This window comes from Suricata suricatta, chromosome 10 (genome assembly GCF_006229205.1).
Source record: "Suricata suricatta isolate VVHF042 chromosome 10, meerkat_22Aug2017_6uvM2_HiC, whole genome shotgun sequence".
Lineage (NCBI taxonomy): Eukaryota > Metazoa > Chordata > Mammalia > Carnivora > Herpestidae > Suricata > Suricata suricatta.
In genome coordinates, this window is record NC_043709.1 from 59,041,437 (window position 1) to 59,047,516 (window position 6,080).

General features: G+C 34.8%; 1 pseudogene; it reads left to right on the forward strand.

Annotated features, from left to right (window-relative positions):
- LOC115305002 overlaps nucleotides 1-486 on the forward strand; it is a 1,392-nt pseudogene extending 906 nt beyond the window's left edge.
- The last annotated feature ends 5,594 nt before the right edge of the window (nucleotides 487-6,080 follow it).

Here is a 6,080-nt window from a genome sequence, read left to right on the forward strand (position 1 = left end):
TTTTGTGGCTGCATCAGCTCAGTTCTTCAGACAAGCATGACATTTACTTTGTCCTTTTGTGGTTCTCGGGCCATTGACGACTTTTTCTGTGATATTCGCCCACTTCAGAGACTGTCTTGTTCTGACCTCTCCATCTATAGAATGATTTCTTTTTTCTTATGCAGCATTATTATTTTGCCTACTATAATTGTCATCATCGTGTCCTATATGTATATTGTGTCCACAGTTCTAAAGATAAGATCCACTGAGGGACGTAAGAAAGCCTTCTCCACTTGCAGCTCTCACCTCGGAGTCGTGAGTGTGCTGTATGGTGCCGTCTTTTTTACATATCTCACTCCAGACAGATTTCCTGAGCTGAGTAAAGTGGCCTCCTTATGTTATACCTTAGTCACTCCCATGTTGAATCCTTTGATTTACTCTCTGAGAAACAAAGATGTCAAAGAGGCTCTAAAAAAACTTTTAGAGATGAAAGATACTATTCTTTGATTATTATTTCTCATCCATCAAAGGTATTGTGGCTATTTCTTTTATACTTCTTGTGGCCATTAATGAAAATTAATCCCCTGAACATCAGAGACATATTAACAGAAGTTTTTTTTTTAAGATGATGTGTGTCCCACGTATTACTGTTTTTGGTCAGAGACATTGTTAATCCAAAATGTCCTTGATATTGGAGGTAACCTGAACATTAGGGCAGTGTTATTCAAGCTGAACCTTCTGATCTAAAATAACATTTTATTTCCTGAATTGATTTCTATATTGTTTAGAATCTCCTATGCTTATAAAAATATAAACAAGATTTTTATATTTTATTATAGTGTATGAATAGTACATGTTAAACAGTTATGAACTTTCAGTTTTACAAGTGAAAAAAGTATTACAAAATACTTTTGCAAGCATTTTACATGTCATGTATTGAGAAGTATAATAAGAAACAAAAAATAAGTAGTCTTTAAAATACATGTTAACTTGAAATATTGCTTATTGGGGCGCCTGGGTGGCTCAGTCGGTTCAGCCTCCGGCTTCGGCTCAGGTCAGATCTCATGTTCGTGGGTTCGAGCCCCGCGTCAGGCTCTATGCTGACGCTAGCTCAGAGCCTGGAGCCTGCTTCAGATTCTGTGTCTCCTTCTCTCTCTGCCCCTCCCCCTCTCATGCTCTGTCTCTCTCTGTATCAAAAATAAATAAAACATTAAAAAAATTAAAAAAAGAAATATTGCTTATTGACATGTTAGATACTCTGAGGCCCTCTAGGTGCTGGATCCCAACTTACGTGAAGAACCAAGGGAGACAAATAGAACTGCAAACATTTCTGAGGAATCCTTTCCTCAGTTTGGATCTTCATAATTTTTTGTGTTAATTATTCTAATTAATAATTAATACTAATTATTTCTTGATGTGACATATTCTTGCCTTAGGGTAAGCTCAGGTATCAATAAGGTCATTCTTTTTGGGGGAATCATATCTATATTTAATTTTATTTTTGAAAATTTGAACTGTTTACATAGTTAAAAGTAAAACCATATACAAATGTATTCAGAGAAATCTCACTGCCTTCTCTTTCTTCTCCATGGTATTGCCACCAGCTCCTTATGAGTAACCATTTTTAGTAGCTTCTGATATATCCTTCCTGGATAAACTTTTGCATAGTTAAGTAAACAAATACACACCTACATAAATAGTTTTTAAAAGTTTTTTTAACTGGAAACTAGCATACCATATATAGTCCTTTATACTTTGCTTTTATTTTTTTTGTTCTTGCTTTACAATATATGCTATATATCACTCTATATAGGTTCATAGAGACTTTCCTGTTTGCTTTTTCTTTTTGAGTTTTAAAAAATTTTAAAGACGTTTATATTTTTTTATTCTTTTAATGGTTAATTTAATTTAATTTTAATCCATGTTAGTTAACATATATTGGATTAATGAGTTCAGCAGTAGAATCCAGTGGTTTATCACTTACATATAACACACAGTGCTCTTCCCAACAAGTGCCCTCCTAATGCCCATGAACCATTTAGCCGATCCCACCACTGACCTCCCCTCCAGCACCCTCAGATTGTTCTCTGTATTTAAGAATTTCTTATGGCTTGCCTCCATCTCTGCTTTTATCTAATTTTTCCTTCCTTTATGTTCATCTGTTTTGTTTCTCAAATTCTACATGTGAGTGAATCATATTATATTCATTTTTCTCTGACTTATTTCACTTAGCATAATACACTCTAGTTCCATCCAGGCTGTTGAAAATGGCAAGATTTCATTCCTTCTGATCACTGAGCAATGTTCCATTGTTTATATATACCACTTCTTTATTATCCCTAGTAATTTTATGGACATTTGGGCTCTTTCCACACAATTTAGCTATTGTTGTAGTGCTGCTACAAATTTTGGGGGTGCATGTGTCGCTTTGATTCAGCATTTTGTATCCTTTGAATAAATACCTAGCAGGGAAATTGTCAGGTCATAGGATAGCTCTATTTTTAATTTTTTGAGGAACCTCCAAACTGTTTCCAGAATGGCTGCTCTAGTCTGCATGCTCACCAACAGTGCAAGAGTATGCCCTTTTCTCCACATCCTCGTCAACATCTGTTGTTTCCTGATTTGGAATTTTAGCTATTCTGACAGATGTGAGGGGGTATCTCATTGTGACTTTAATCTGTAATTCTTTGATGATGAATGAAGTTGAGAATCTTTTCATGTGTCTTCTAGCCATTTGGATGTTAAACAAAGTCATTCTTTAGGGAGCTTACAATTTAGTGTGAGAGTCACATCTTACACAGGGAATTATAATTGAGACGTATGTATGCCAATAACACATAAAGATGGTAAAGTACCTGAGGATGGTGGTTGGTAATAAGTGAAAATTTTCAAGGCTATATGGAAGATTTATTTATTTATTAAAAATTTTTAATGTGTATTTAATTTTTAGAGAGAAAGCATGAGCAGTGGAAGGGAAGAGAGAGACAGGGAAACACAGGATCCAAAGCAGGCTCCAGGCTCTGAGCTGTCAGCACAGAGCCTGACATGGGGCTCAAACTCACAAATCGCGAGATCATGACCTGAGCAGATGTCGGACACCCAATCAACTGAGCCACCCAGACATCCCTGTGGAAGATATATTTAAAAGGAATAAGATTGGAGTCAGGTAAATTGCTAAACCAATTTATATTATTGAGGGCTTGAAGTATGTCAATGTAAGTTTAAAAAGGCTGATTTGAAAAGTTGCACTTAAGATACACAGAACTGGGGTACCTAGGTGGCTTGGTCAGTTAAGCATTTGACTCTTGATCTCAGCTCAGGTCATGATCTCATTGCTTGTGAGATCAAGCCGATCAAACCCTGCGTTGGGCTCTGCACTGACAGCTTGGAGTCTGCTTGGGATTATCCCCCCATCCCCCTCAAAATAAATAAATGAATCTAAAAAAATACATAGATTAACTGATTAGTATGAGAAGAGTATACCAAAGCAAGTGTGTCTCATGTTTTTGATTTTGCACAATGGTAAAAAGTAAAGGAGTTTTCAGCAAACTAAGAATAGAGAAATTTCCTGAACTTGAAAAAGAACATTAAAAGAAACACTGCAGTTAAGATTATATTTAATGGTGAAAAACTAGAAACTTTTCTGCTAATATAGGAATAAGCAAAGATGTCTCCCCTGAGCACACCTTTCACATCCTTTTGAAAGTCTTAGGTAATGCAAAAGACAAAAAAAAAAAAAAGGAAATAAAAGTGTTATGGACTGAATTATGTCTTCCCAAACTCATGTTTTGTATCCCTAACCTCTATTACTGTAGTATGTGCCTCTATTTGGAAACAGAATTTTTAAATAGGTGATTAAAATAAGACTGTTATGGTGGATTCGTATACAATCTGACTGGTGCCTATAAGAAGAGACTAGGGCACACAGAGAGACACTAGATGTGCACATGTACTGAGGGATCACCACGTGAAGAGGGAGGAGACACCGACAGCTGCAAGCCAAGGAGAGAGATCTCAGAGGAAAGCAAATGTGCTGGCACCTTTTTCTTGGACTTTCAGTTTCCATAACTATGAGAAAATAAAATTTGTTATTTAAGCCACCCGATCTATGGTATTTTCGTTTTAGAAGCCCTAGAAAAGTATTCCAAAAGTATACAGAATGGTGAAAATTGAAAAACAAAACAAAACAAAAACAACTTTAGTTCACGTGAAAGAATTAACCAAAAATAAAATCCCTGAAACAGTGATTAGACAAAGATTGCGGGATACATAGTTAATATACAAAAGTGAATTGCTTTCCATACACTAGCAATGAGCAAGAGGAATTTAAATTAAAATCATAATGCCATTTCTATTATCATCCCTACCTTGAAATAAAAACTTATGTATAAATCTCACAAAATATGTATAAAATCTATAAAGAGAAAATTATAAAACTCTAATGGAAGAAATTAAAGAAGACCTAAATAAGTGGAGAGATATTATATGCTTGTGGAAAGGAAGATTCAATGTTGTCAAGATGTCAGTTTTCCCCAACTTGATCAACACTTTCAGTGAAGGCCCAATCAAAATCCCAGCAAATAATTTTACGGATACTGACAAACCTTAGTAGTTGAATCTAAAGTTTACATGGAGAGACAAGAGGCCACAATAACCAGCACCCTATTGAAGGAGAAGAACAGAATCAAAGGACTGACACCACACAACTTCAGGACTGACTGTATAGCTACAATAATCAAAACAGTGTGGTTTTGGTGAAAGAATAAAAATATAGATCAATGGAACAGAGTAGAGAGACTAGAAATAGAGTGACTTCAATAGAACCAACTGGTCTTTGACAGAGAAGCAAAGATAATAAATGGAGGGGAAAACAGGCTATTTAACAAAGAGTACTGGAATACCTAGACATCCACATACAAAAATGTGAACATAGATATAAATCCAACAGTACTGACAAAAATTACTCAAATGGATCATCGATCTAAATGTAAAACACAAATCTATAACTTTTCCTAGAAGATAACATGAGAGAAACTTAGATAACCTTGGGTAGGTGATGCCTTTTTTAGATACAGCACCAAAGTCATGGTCCATAAACAATATAATTGATAAGTGGGACTCCATTAAAATTTAAAACTTCTGCTCTGCAAAAGAGAAGAAATGAGACAGGCAGGGGAAAATATTTGCAAAAGACATTATCTGATAAAAGATACCCAAAATATGCAAAGAATTCTTAATACTGAACTGTAAAAAAAAAACCCAATCTGGTCCAATATCTTTAATTGAAAGATCACTAAAGAAGATATACAGATGGTCAAATGAACATATGACAAGATGTTCCACATGATATGTCATAGAGAATGCAAATAAAACCAAGATGTCCTATAATCCTATTAATATCACCCAAATCCAGAAACCTGACATCAAATACTAGTGAGCATGTGAAGCAAAAAAACCTCTACATTTTCAGTAGAAATGCAAAATAGTACAAGTACTTTGGAAGAAAATTTGGTAGTTTCTTACAGAACCAAATATACTCTAACTGACCTGCAATGCAGAAATTATACTGCTTATTATTTACCCAAAGGAGTTGAAAATTTATGTCCACACAAGAATGTACAGAAATTTTATTCATAATTGCCAGAATTTGAAAGCCATCAAGATTTCCTTCAGTAGGTGAATGGATAAATAAACTGTGGTACATCCAGAGAATAGAATATTATTCAACACTAAAAAGAAATTTGTCTGTGAAGAGACAAAGAGGAAGTTTAATTGAATATTACTAAGGGAAAGAATCCAATGTGAAAAGGCTTCCTATTATATAATTCCAACTATGATTATATATATATGTACAGAATATACAATACCAAGAATGTACTCAAAAGTAGATTGTGAATTTTGCATAATAAAATATGTTAATACAGGTTGATCAGTTGTAATAAATTACACCACGCTGGTGAGGGACATTGATTAAGGGCTTTCAAGCTCTGGAAGGACATGGAGGAATCATAAATACATATTACTGTGTGCAAGAAGCCAATCTTGAAAGGGTACATGCTGCATGATTCCCGCTATAAAACATTTTCAGTGCCACTTCTCAG